The following is a 12,775-nucleotide window of genomic DNA, read 5'->3' as shown; positions in this document are numbered from 1 at the left end:
ACTGCACCTAGATTTGTCCCCACGCCTCCCTACCCCCTCAAACAAGAAAGATAATTATAGACTTGAGCAGGTCCAGCTGAAAGCCACCAAGATAGTCATGGAGCTGAGACCTGTCAAGTGTGATGAGAAGCTGAGGGAGCATGGCTTATTTAGCCTGGAGAAGAGAAGGCTTGGTGGGAGACGGTGAGACCTAATAATTCCCTTATCTACAAGGAAGTCATGCAGAAAATGGAGCCAAGACTTTAAGAAGGTGCACAGCAGGAGAATGAGCAACAGTGATCATAAACTGAAACAACTGAGGTTTAAGTTGTGTATAAGGAAAAAAAAATAATGGCAAGGACAACTAATCACTGGAACAGCTGCCCAGAGATGTTGTGGAATATCAGTGCTAGGAGGTTTTCAAGATCCGACTGGACAAATTCTTAAGCAGCCTCACCTGAATTCAGTGTTGATTTCGCTTTGAGCAGGAGGTTGGATTAGGCGACCTGGTTCCAGTCTGAATGATTCTGGGATTATGACTGCAATGCACAAATAGAACAGGCAAAGTCACAAGTTGTAAGCAGAAACATCTAACCAGTCTGTGTTCACAAGAAAGATGGCCATGGGAGCCAACCTCTGGAAAAGAAGCTACTCCATCTGTTTTCCAGCACACATTGTCCAAATTCTTGACTCCAACTTCCACTTAAATTTCCAGTTTTTCAGACCACTTCTGTTCTTTTTGCTTTCTGAAGTAGAGCACCTATTACTGGAGTAGAAGGTGAAATAGTACTTTTGCTGGAAGCAAAGCTGTAGCCGGAGAAAGAAGTCTCCAAAGCTTTTCACTCACAGAAAGGGAGGAAAGGGAAAAATCTAGTGCCAGGCTGGGAAAAAGGGACAACAATATTATTTTTTGTTATTCTGTAGTTCTGTCATTTCATGTTGCGTGGAAATAAAAGCATTTGCATGTAGTATCTTCCCATCCCTCTTTCCCATGCAGGCTTGTCATAGGTGCGAAATTCGAGTTCTTGAAAATAGCAACCCCCTCACCTCAGCCAGAACTGGCACAATTTGTCCCATCCTTCAGAACCTGGGATGAGGCCCAGCTGTCTTTCACAGGCAGGGAGAGAAATGTTTGTAAGTACTATGGTCTCATACTAATCTAATCTATGATCTGCAAAAATGCTGCAGATGATATTTTTTTTTCCTGGGCCAGTTATTTTAAGCCCCTTTGTATGGTATTTTTTTATCCTTGATCCCTCTTCTACTTAAAAAAAAAAAAAATACTGTCAAAAAGAGTTTACTGTGAAGATAGCAGTGAGGGGAACTGGACTGTTAATACGAGAGCATTGTCTGCCATCTGAATGAGTTTTGCAACCACGCTAAGATGCAACTCAAGGTGATGTATCAAAAGCTATGTCCATATAAGCATAGAATCATGGAATGGTTTGGGTTGGAAGGGACCTTTAAAGATCATGTAGTCCAACCCTCCTGCTGTGGGGAGGGACATCTTTTACTAGATTGGGTTGCCAGAGTATGTACCTCTCAGAGGAGAAAGCATAGCTATGATAAAAAAGGTGTTATGTTTACTATCAGCAACAGCCTGAGTTGGACTGGACCTGAGTTACCGAGTATTTGTATACTTTTAATCCAAGAAGGGCAAATAAATCCTGAACAGTACCACAAAAATAGCATTTTTATGGAACTGGCTTGTCCTCCAAGCATACAAGTGACAAATCTCACTTTGAGAATGTCACTTTAACTGAAAAAAATTCTATTCTATACATTGCTCTCAAAGTTTAGATAATAGTGAGTCATGATTTACTAATCTGCCTTTATTTCAAAATAGAGTTTTGGTAACATTAGTGTTTTATAACTACTATTAACCTTCAAACCACAAACAAGGTTAGGGAGTGGTTTGTGAGCAAATGAACATACGAATGTGTTGGGAGGTGCCATGCCACTGTTGCTGATACCAAAGGTTAACAATCTTGAGCCAGACTCCTAAATCCCAAGCCTGGCTGAAAAACAGTTAGCTCCCAAGAGTTCTTTTAATAGTACATTTGGGGATCAATGTTACTGCTTTTTCTATTTGAGACTTCTGAATTCATTTTTTCAAGCTATTTTTTTGGATGAAGAAAATTAAATATGTAGTCATTTATATAGTTATATGCAAAAAAAAAAAGAAAAAAAAAAAAGAGATGATGCTGGAAGTAGCATTCTTACCGAATTCCTCTAAAACAGGAACTACTTTCTGAGTGTCCAACAGTGCACTGTTTTCTTGAGAGAGTGAAGCCCTTCCCATGCATCAAAGATTACATCAAAAAAGCAAGGGAGATACTTTATTTGTCACAGTACACCCTCTTGAAAAGAATTTTGTATTACTTAAGACACCTTCTATTGAAAACTCTTGATATTTAAAATTTAAAACTGTTTTCAATTAAAACTTTTTCAAAATAAAAAATAATATGAACATAAACAATGTCCTTTGCAATCTGCCTAAATTCCAGGCAATTCTATTTTTTTTTTAGTAAAATATTTTTGTTGTGTTTTGAATGCTCAGTTTAGCAGCAACTTCTATTTTGGTAAAGAGTCACAATCAGCACTTGTTGGAAAGAAATCTTGGTAAACACAGCTTGTGCGTGAAACAACTTCAGTGACTGGTCTTAACACTAAGGAGACCAAATTCTCCACTTCATTTATAACACCAGATTTGTACTCAAACAAGCTTTAGTTTATATAGGTGGTAACAACTGATGTACCTAATATCTTTGATCTTAAACTTCTCCTCTGAAGAAGCTAGAAGTTCTTTACAAGAAAAGAACTTTCTGAAAAAAACCTCTCCTAAATTTAAGATGTGTACACATATGTGTATATAAACCCAGTGTGAGTTTTGCAAGCAGCACAGAAAACTGCCATAGAGTTTACACTCATTTTTATGAAGTCAGGCATGTAAATGCCCCAAGTGTATTTGAAAAATGCATTCAGACTTTTAACTCAAGACCTGAAGGCATAGTTCCCATTGTTTGGTGTGGAACACTGCAAGACATATCAGTATGGATAGCTATGGCCCTAGAGTCTGGGATTATGAGAAGAAAAAGATTACAAGAATAATTACTGAAAAGTGCTAAATAATTAGAACAATATTCGCTTCATTAGAAAATCTCATCTAAAGTAGAAGAAAATACTTGTGAATATTTGTTAAAGCACTTGCACAGAAGTCTTACAAACAAGGAGAAAATAATGAAAGCAGACGATTTGCAGGCTGACTCAATGGACTGTGCAGAATATGTGCCTTCTGAAGAGAATGGCATGCTTTTAATGACACTGCCTAGGACAGTTTTCTCATAGCATGTCTTCACAGCTAGCAATATGATGAATTAGGTGACAGCCAAAATTTATTAGCAGATGAGAGTGAAAAAGTGTCAGTTTCAGCCAGAGAGATGTGGTTTTCACATTTGAACCATTGTATTGTGTTTGCACGGCAAGGTTTTGGTAGTGGGGGGGGCTACAGGAGTGGCTTCTGTAAGAAGCTGCCAGAAGCTTCCCCCATGGCTGACAGAGCCGATGCCAGCCGGCTCCAAGACGGAGCCACCGCTGGCCAAGGCCGAGCCCATCAGCGACAGTGGTAGGACCTCTGGGGTAACGTATTTAAGAAGGGGAGAAAGTTGCTGTGGCACAGAAACTGCAGCCGGAGAGAGGAGTGAGAATATGTGAGAGAACCAACCCTGCAGACCCCCAGGTCAGTGAAGAAGGAGGAGGAGGAGATGCTCCAGGCGCCGGAGCAGAGATTCCCCTGCAGCCCGTGGGGAAGACCACGGTGAGGCAGGCTGTCCCCCTGCAGCCCATGAGGGTCCACGGTGGAGCAGATCTCCACCTGCAGTCTGTGGAGAGAGGACCCCACGCTGGAGCAGGGGCATGCCAGAAGAAGGCTGTGACTCCGTGGGAAGCCCACGCTAGAGCAGGCTCCTGGCAGGACCTGTGGCCCCGTGGAGAGAGGAGCCCACGCTGGAGCAGGTTTTCTGGCAGGACTTGTGACCCCATGGGGGACCCACACTGGAGCAGTCTGTGCCTGAAGGACTGTAGCCCGTGGAAGGGACCCACGCTGGAGCAGCTTGTGAAGAACTGCAGCCCGTGGGAAGGACCCACACTGGAGAAGTTCATGAAGGACTGTCTCCCGTGGGAGGGACCCCACGCTGGAGCAGGGGATGAGTGAGGAGTCTTCCCCCTGAGGAGGAAGAAGCAGCAGGGACAACGTGTGACAAACTGACCTCAACTCCCATTCCCTGTCACCCTGCACTGCTCGGGGGGAGGAGGTAGAGAAAATGGGGAGTAAAGTTAAGCCTGGAAAGAAGGAAGGTGTGGGGGGAAGGTGTTTTTAAGATTTGGTTTTATTTCTCATTATCCTACTCTGATTTGATTGGTAACAAATTAAATTAATTTTTCCCCAAGTCGAGTCTGTTTTGCCCGTGATGGTAATTGGTGAGTGATCTCTCCCTCTCCTTATCTCGACCCACGAGCCTTTTGCTATAGTTTCTCTCCCCTGTCCAGCTGAGGAGCGGGGTGATAGAGCAGCTTTGGTGGGCACCTGGTGTCCAGCCAAGGTCAACCCACCACAACAATTTTCTCTGTGTTTGCAACATTCCTAATGTGGTTCAGAGCCATGTCACAGTGTGGGAAGGGGTATTGTTATCCCATTGTATACAATAAAAGATTTGCAGCAGGACTTAGCCATTTTTCCCCTTGACATACATTATGACTTCATGACACTCTGGAATGATCCTTCTCTGAGACTCTGCCTAACCACTTTTGCAGTGTGCAAGAGTTGTGTTGTTCCCCTTGAAAGGCTGTTGGGCAGTCTAGTAATGAGCTGTGGATAGGACCCCTTAGCAAGTCTGTCTCCTAGCTAGATAGCTTGAAACTGTCCCTTATTTCTGATACACTTTACCTGTACTGCCTGCCCTAGCTTTGTCAATTCTTCCATCTGGCACAGAAAAGTCATCTCACTTACTTTCCTTTGGTGGGCACTAGAAAGTTAGAGTCACAAGATCAGGACTGAGCCACATCTCAGAAGTGCTTACTAGAAAGCTAAGAACTGCATCTTCTTCTAGAAAGTTTTGCCTGGTCAACAAGTACAGACATATGTGTGCCCCTTGGAGCAACATAACCTCTCACTCTTCTTGCAAGTGGTTGCAGGACAATGAGAGAAGTAACTAGGGACTTGACCCTAGTATTGTGAGAACCATCCTTTGAAGTCTACAAGAGAGCACCTCAAGAAGGGAAGCAGTTCTGGCAGACAAGGTTCAGGTATGGGTGAGTTTGTAAAACCTCATGAATGGCCCTGAGATATTTTCAGCCCTTTGGCTATGAAAATGAACCTTCTGCATGTTAGATGGTAGAGGATCCTCACAGACATCTGTCACCTGCTTAATACCATACTGAGATACGGCCCTTCCTTTCTGCGGGATACTGGAACAACAGATGAAAACCCCTTACCTATTTAAAACCTAGTCCAGACCATTTGTTATAGGGATACTTTCTGATACCTCTAACTGCATTCCACCTTACCATAGTAAGGGTGGGATTCTTTTCATCAAGTTTTAAAAGCAACGTGCCTAGTTGAAACACCATGCCTTTGTGTCAATGAACAGACACGTACATCCCAGAGCCCTCTTAGCCCAGACATATTCTAAGCACCTCTTGAGAGTGACCATTTCTCTCAATGAGCATAGAAAGACTCTAGACAACTACCCTAGAAGATTCCTAACACAAAAATGGCAAAAGTTAGGTCATATGAACCATGTCTTTAACGTGTAGTGTTGTTTCTGTATTATATATTACAATATAGCTCATGTCTTGGTGGAAGAGGGTGTGGCATTTTTTGCACAGCCAGCATTTCTTTCTAGGTGGATTTTATGTTGCCAGCAGGGCACTATCAAGATCTGTTCTGCCTTCTGCTAGAGCGCCTCTGACCAGAGGGTAGCAAGACCAGCTGTACAGAGCACAGCATGAGAACAGTCACCAAAGTTAATTATTCAATAGTGCCTGAGAAGGACTCCCTCACCTCTGATGTAGCAAAAGTCCCTCCAACAGGAGGGAGAAACTAATGGGTTGTCGTGGTTTGACTCCAGCCAGCAACTAGGCACCACGCAGCCGCTCGCTCACTTCTCCCCTCTCCCAGTGGGATGGGGAGGAGAATTGAAAAAAAAGTAAAACAACTCATGGGTTGAGATAGGAATGATTTAATAACTAAAGTAAAGTAAAATATAATACTAACAACAACAACAATAATAATATAATTGTAATGAAAAGGGATATAATTTAAAAAAAAAACCTAAAACAAACGAAAAGACAACTGATGCACAATGCAATTGCTTACCACGTGCTGACTGATGGCCAAGCAGCTACCTGTGCCTCCTGGCTAACTCCCCCCGATGTATATACTGAGCATGACATTCTATGGTATGGAATATCCCTTTGGCCAGTTCAGGTTAACTGTCCTGGCCACGGTCCCTCCCAGCTTCTTGTGCACCTGCTTGCTGGCAGAGCATGGGAAACCGAAAAATCCTTAAGTTAGGCCAAGCACTACTTAGCAACAACTAAAACATCGGTGCGTTATCAACATTGTTCTCACGCTAAATCCAAAACACACGGTACCAGCTACTAAGAAGAAAATTAACTCTATCCCAGCCAAAATCAGGACATAGATGGAAACAGCAACCTTGCTACTACCTCTCTGGAAGGTATTTGCCAGTGGCCCTGATTTAAGGTGACAGGACTTTCTAAGTGTGTGGATTTGATGGGCATCAGCACCCTCACCATGCTCCGTGCAGTTGCGCTGATTTGAGGACTGGTACAGAGTGCAGAGAGTGCCCCACTGGGAACTCTGGGGACTTTCTGTCTAATAAGCCAACTTCTTAAGGTACAAGCCAGTTCAACCTGCCTGCTGTCAAAGTAACCAGCTCAGCAGCCAGACTGATGAAGGATTAAAAAGAGCACTGGTAACTGAAAAAATATTTGCAGTAAACAGCTATCAAAGTTTGAAAAGATCCAAATACTTACAAGACTGGTAGTCTTCTCTTCTCAGTCATATCAGTGGGAGTAAGGGCTGCAGGATCTGGCCCCATGTGGATAATAGCCTTTTTAATTTCCAATTCTTTTTAGGGGGATTAAATAGGTTGGTCTTTCTCTTCCTATGTAAAACCATGATTCATCCATCATGCCAATAGCATCATATTCATAAATATACCACCGTGTCTGGTGTTTTCCACTGAAATTGGCAACTGTACTTAGAAAGAAGTGAAATGAAAATTTCAGGAATTTCCAATTGGGCTTAGCAAGTTGTGAAAGAAGAGTGATGACTGCTATCGATGTAAAGAGTTATGAGCTGCCTGGTTCTTCTGTTTTATGGAACAGCTTAGCCATAGAGCATACCTACTTCACTGCCACTGTGGCCTGGTCCTGGCCGTGGCCTTAATTTTTCTGAGGATGTTATTCATAAATGTTCTCTTAATCAAGCTCAGGCTCAGAATTTTACTGTAGAGGCCAAACTAATTGCCAGGATACACAAGATGCCAAACCCTAGAAGGTAAAGCTAAAATTTGTGTGTCCTGGCTCAGAGAACCACTATGTTTCAAACCTGAAATAAAAAGTGGGTTTTTAAATTTCTTAAATAGTTGATTTTTCCACTCCAACAATTAGAACTCTGTGCTTCTCAAAGAATTCACACCATGAATAAGTACATCATCTCCTTCATTTTTTAATTTGACCAAAACAAAAATCTATCTCTCTTTTTAAAGGATTTTTTTTTTTTTTAAGAGAAAAAAGTAAGGATTTATCCCAAAATTATCCCTGGCTAGTGTACATGGTTACCACACTGAAACAGACAGCAGTTTTCTGGGTGAAATGGCATTGCCCTGGATGCCAAGACCTACATGGAAGGTATGCCAAGGACTGTGAAGATTTTTATGTCTCTCCTGCCATCATAAACATGAATGTTATATCTTTCAACTGGGCAACTGGCATGTTCCCCATTGATTACACCCTTTAATTGAGAAAGAGAGAGATGAATGATTTTCTTTATTCTTTTCACATGTAAAAGCTTCTACAGGATTAGTAATCTCTTGGTTCTTGATCAAAACACGGGCTCCAACACAAAATGTTGTGAGATCTCATAATATCTTAATATTAAGTTCATAATATCATAATAATCTCATACTGGAATAACCTCACTCATCATTAAGGAACTGAAATGCTGTTCAATAAGCAACATAACAACACTGCTGGGGCTTTTATGTTCAAAGTCTGTGAGCCCTCACTTCTGTGACTGTGGGAAACATTTCACTTTGCCATTCTCAATCACATGAGTAAGAAGCAGCGAGATGAGGTGATGTGAGATGCAGTGTGTGGACAGAAAAGCTGATGAACCCGAAAACCTGTCCACTTTTTCTCTTTGTACCATCACTTGGTTTGATAAAAGAAGGCCACAGCTTCCAGCAAACCATGCATTAGGTCCCTGAGCGTATCTCCCCATCCCAAAGAGTTTTGCTACCTGGACCCACAGCCAGCTCTCTGGTATGGCACAGCCATATTATCCACTGGTCCAGACAGTTGTGCAAGAGCAGCTTTGGCAAAAGAGCTGTCTACCCTTGGGGAGCTCTGCCCCTCCTTTGCTCAGCGGCCGCTTTTAAGCTCAGGCCATTACCACTCACCTGAGTTATGTTGCTGGGACACCTGTGCCTGGTTTAACACCTTCCTAATTTTGACCCTTATCCCAGCCCACTGATTTGACTTTCTGGCTTGATCTCACACCTGCCTTATCACTGTGGACTTTTTGATCAGTCGTCTTGCCTGGCTGTGGTTACTGTCACTGGACCTGTTTGGGTACGGTAGGGCAGCTCCCTGGTTGGTGAGGTCTGTGCCGCTGCCTACCTTGCTGTGACTCTCAGCTCCTTAAAGAGCAGCTTGTCTTTGCTGCTCTGTGATGCCTTGCGTTACTTCATCCTTTGATCACCACGCTTATAAAATACTGCTATGAGAGTGCATGGGATACTGTGACCTTGAATAAATGAATATTACCGATTCAGTAGGCATCCTATCCTATCATCAGGAAAGATTCACAACCCAGGAATCTACTACGCAGATGCATTAGACAGATATCTTCATTCTAAAGGAATTAGTCCTACCCACCCCACTCCTCCACAAGGTAAACTTGAAATATTTCCCTTGTCCTCTGGAGCCCTGAAGAAGACTCTTCTGTGCTGGGCAGATAGTTCAGGACTCTGAAGGCTGGGTCAGATGAGGAAAAGCTGGAAGAGCTTAGTCAATGAAGGGAAAAATCTGTAAAAAAAACCCCACTAAAACCCGGCAGAAAACAACAAAAAACAGTAATTCTATTTCCTTTAATATCAAAGCCAAAAGGAATTTTGCCATCGACCTGACTAAGAACTGTTGAATGCAGAAGTAGTTTCTCATCAGCAATTCTTAATTTATCCTTGCCTGTATTCCAGAGTAGTCATCTAACAGTTTGACACTAGGTGCAGGATTGGATATGATTGAGTATCATGAGCCATTTGCAGCAGGCATGAGTTAGAATTACTGTGTGCCAGAAGCAGGCCATGTCTGAGTTCGATCCAAAGCACTCATACTGAAGGTTATGTTCTTCTACAAAAAAGTCCACTCAATGCAACATTTTCACTTGGGGCTTTTCACTGCCCTCTTTATCTTGAGAAGTGGTGTCCAAAGCTAAAACATAAGTTTAGCAGTGATTTTATACAGATGAATATTAAAATTGCACCTACCCTCCCCACAAAGGGTCTAGAAATGACCAAAGATTAGTTCTAGTGCCTTAAACCATCGTCACATCAGACTTGTTCTCAGCAGCAAAGCCAGGCTCTTGCTTAGCTCTACTTCATTGTTTTTCTTTCTGCCCTTATGTTCCCACCTCAAACCCACCCTCCCACTACTGCAGGGTCATAATGAAACAGAGAAACTAAATTAGGGAAAAACTGCAGATTGAAAATAATCCATCAGGGAAAAAAAGAGTGACTAGAAAGGATCAAGTAATTGTGGCAGAACAATTGAGAGGGCAGTCAGGGAGTGGAAATGAGCAGCTGGTATTGGAAAGGCAAGGAACACCTTAAATTGATTTTGTCACTGAGAAAAATGCCTGTGGTATTGTGACACAAGAGCCTAAGCATCACTGACTTCTTCAAGGCTTGCAACTTCAGGCACTGTTTTCAAGATAAAGCTACAGCTCCTTGTTTTCTTAAGGCAGTCAGAAATGTTACACTTTTGTCGCAGAAATAAAGGTATACATTTGAGCTTGCTATGTAAATTGCAATAAACCTTTAAACAGTCAATTTGCCTCTTTCTATTTTTCAAGATGCCTGAAAACAGCTTACAAAATCCTCATCTCTGCTTTAATTCAAAACATTTGTGAATATCGTCAGTATACTGTTACTGCTGTGGAGTATTGTAGGCAATATACATCACTTCCATGTATACTTACATAGCTAATTAGTGACATTAGACACTACAAACCGCATGGTTGAATGGAAAATTGAAAAGTCACATTGCTTTTGGCTGTGCAGTTAAAGATTCTGGTGGACAGTTCAAAATTCAAACTATGACAAAATAATGCATTTTCCATGAGGATTCTGCTAAGAAAGCTCAAACATTCAGTAAAAGTGTACAATGGGGGAACTGAAATAGACTTTTGAAGTTAAATGAATAGCTGTAAGACAGATAATGGTTTGTTTTGTTCGCTCAAGTCTGTAAACATACATGATATTATAATAATGGATGAATATGAAAAACACTGTCTTGTGATTCTGGATAAGCACTCAGAACGGTCAGTCCTTGTCCAAGTTATCTGGATCATTTGGGCATGGAAAAACCGGGTGGGGAATTGCATGAGATCAGGGAAGAAAAAAGGAAATCTCATGAGAATAGAGCTACGCGAATTGCTGCTTACAGTATTTTGGCAGTTTCTCAACCCAGCAGCACACAACAAATGAAAAACAGCAATAACAAACTCCAGATACTGTTGGGAATTAACTGAACCGCCAAGAACATGGCAGTTTCTGTGATCCTACGCACAGATAGAAAGGGTTTGTGGCATGTCACCCTCCACTCAGCTGCTCACAAAATTGTACAGGAATGGTGTTTACTGCTGACTCATGCTGGCAGCCAGACCTTATTTATTCCAAGCATGATATAAGAGGATTTGGAGTTTGTTGCTGGAACAGAGAAAACTTGCAGCTGCAACAGAGGAATCCCCCAGAGAAAGCTCCAAGAACAGTTAAGCTTGGGAAGAATAGTTGGGCTCTGTCCTTACTGTGGCTATTGAAAAGCCAGATGCGAGTGAGGGGGTATGCCTCAACCTGCAGCACATAGAGCCTGTTCAGAAAAGGGTGGTGGTTTTAGCTGCTTACAAACACTTTCCTGACACATATCACTCACGTCTAACAAACAGATGAATCATTTGCAAAAGAAGAGTCTGCTTCTTTGTTGTCTACTCTAACCTTCTGCATCATGTCAGCACTGATTTTATTAGCTTCAGTTGCTCTCTCCCTCTGATGCAATCTTTTATAATGCTGGAAATGGAACTTTGAACACACATAGATTCTCAGGTTAATATAGTTTTACACTTGTCCTGGGTTGAGTGCAAATTATTACAAGAACCACAGGACAAGGAGACTCAGAGTCCGAAGGTGTCCCCTGGCAATCTAGTAACCTTCCAGTCTGGTCTTCAGGATCTGCTATGTATCTCTTGATAAGTATCCTTCGCAGAAGGATTTGGCATAAAAGGAATTTGTCCTTACATTGGGTCATATTCTTAAGTGGCACAGGTTGGCACAGCCCCAATAACTCTCATGGAGCTACCTGATTTACACCAGGTGTGCAGGAGCCCAGTGGATTTTCAAGGAGTTGTGACGGTCTGACAAATTCAATGTCCCAAACATCCGTTAAAGAGCTTTGCTGGAGAAAACGGCCTCTGTAAAAATGCTGGAGTTTTGTGAACAGGACAATGTGGCCAGAGGAGAGGGCCCCACGGAGGGTGGGAACGCACTTCTCCAAAGCCCCAATTCCTTATCTTAAGTGACCAGGAGAAGGAACACAATTTATGCCTTCCTGGAGGAAGAAGGCCCCACGGAAGTTGGGACTGTGCTTCTATCTTAAGCGGTCATGCCAGCAGGAAAAGAGAGGCAACTCCACAATGACACACCCCCCCCCCCCCCCAAAGCTCACTGCCCGATTCCAGTGAACCCCAGGTGTGGGAACTGCGCATGTTGAGATCATCAACTAACACACTATAAAAGAAGAGAGAACGAGTCCTCAGTGCGCGCCCTCCGGAACCGGATCTCTACGCTGGCTGGACCAACGCTGGACCCAGGACTGGTGAAACCCTTCTCTTCTCTCTTTCTTTCTTTCTTTCTCTCATTCTCTCTCTCCCTCTTTTCCTTCTCTCTTTTCCACAGTCCCTACACCTCATCCTTTTAAACATAAACCGTTGACCAAGTCTGAGACTAGGAGTGGATCTAGCCGCCCCTGAGCTCCTCTTTGAGAAGGAGTCCAGAAAGCAAGGGGGTCTGCTCTGAACCTCATGACTCAGTGGGAGGGCTCTCCTGACACAGTTTCATGTTCCTTTTTCCATTTCATTTTTCTATATTTCCCTTCTCTTCTCAAAGAGTGGCTTAATGACATGTTGCAAGGTTCATATTGATAAGTTCATGTGTACTTGGACAAAGTTAGCTAGGTTGAATAAATGTTGATTGTTGTTTGAACTCCCCCTGGT

This window comes from Harpia harpyja, chromosome 6, assembly GCF_026419915.1.
Source record: "Harpia harpyja isolate bHarHar1 chromosome 6, bHarHar1 primary haplotype, whole genome shotgun sequence".
Taxonomy (NCBI): domain Eukaryota; kingdom Metazoa; phylum Chordata; class Aves; order Accipitriformes; family Accipitridae; genus Harpia; species Harpia harpyja.
Note: the sequence above shows the minus strand (reverse complement) of the source record.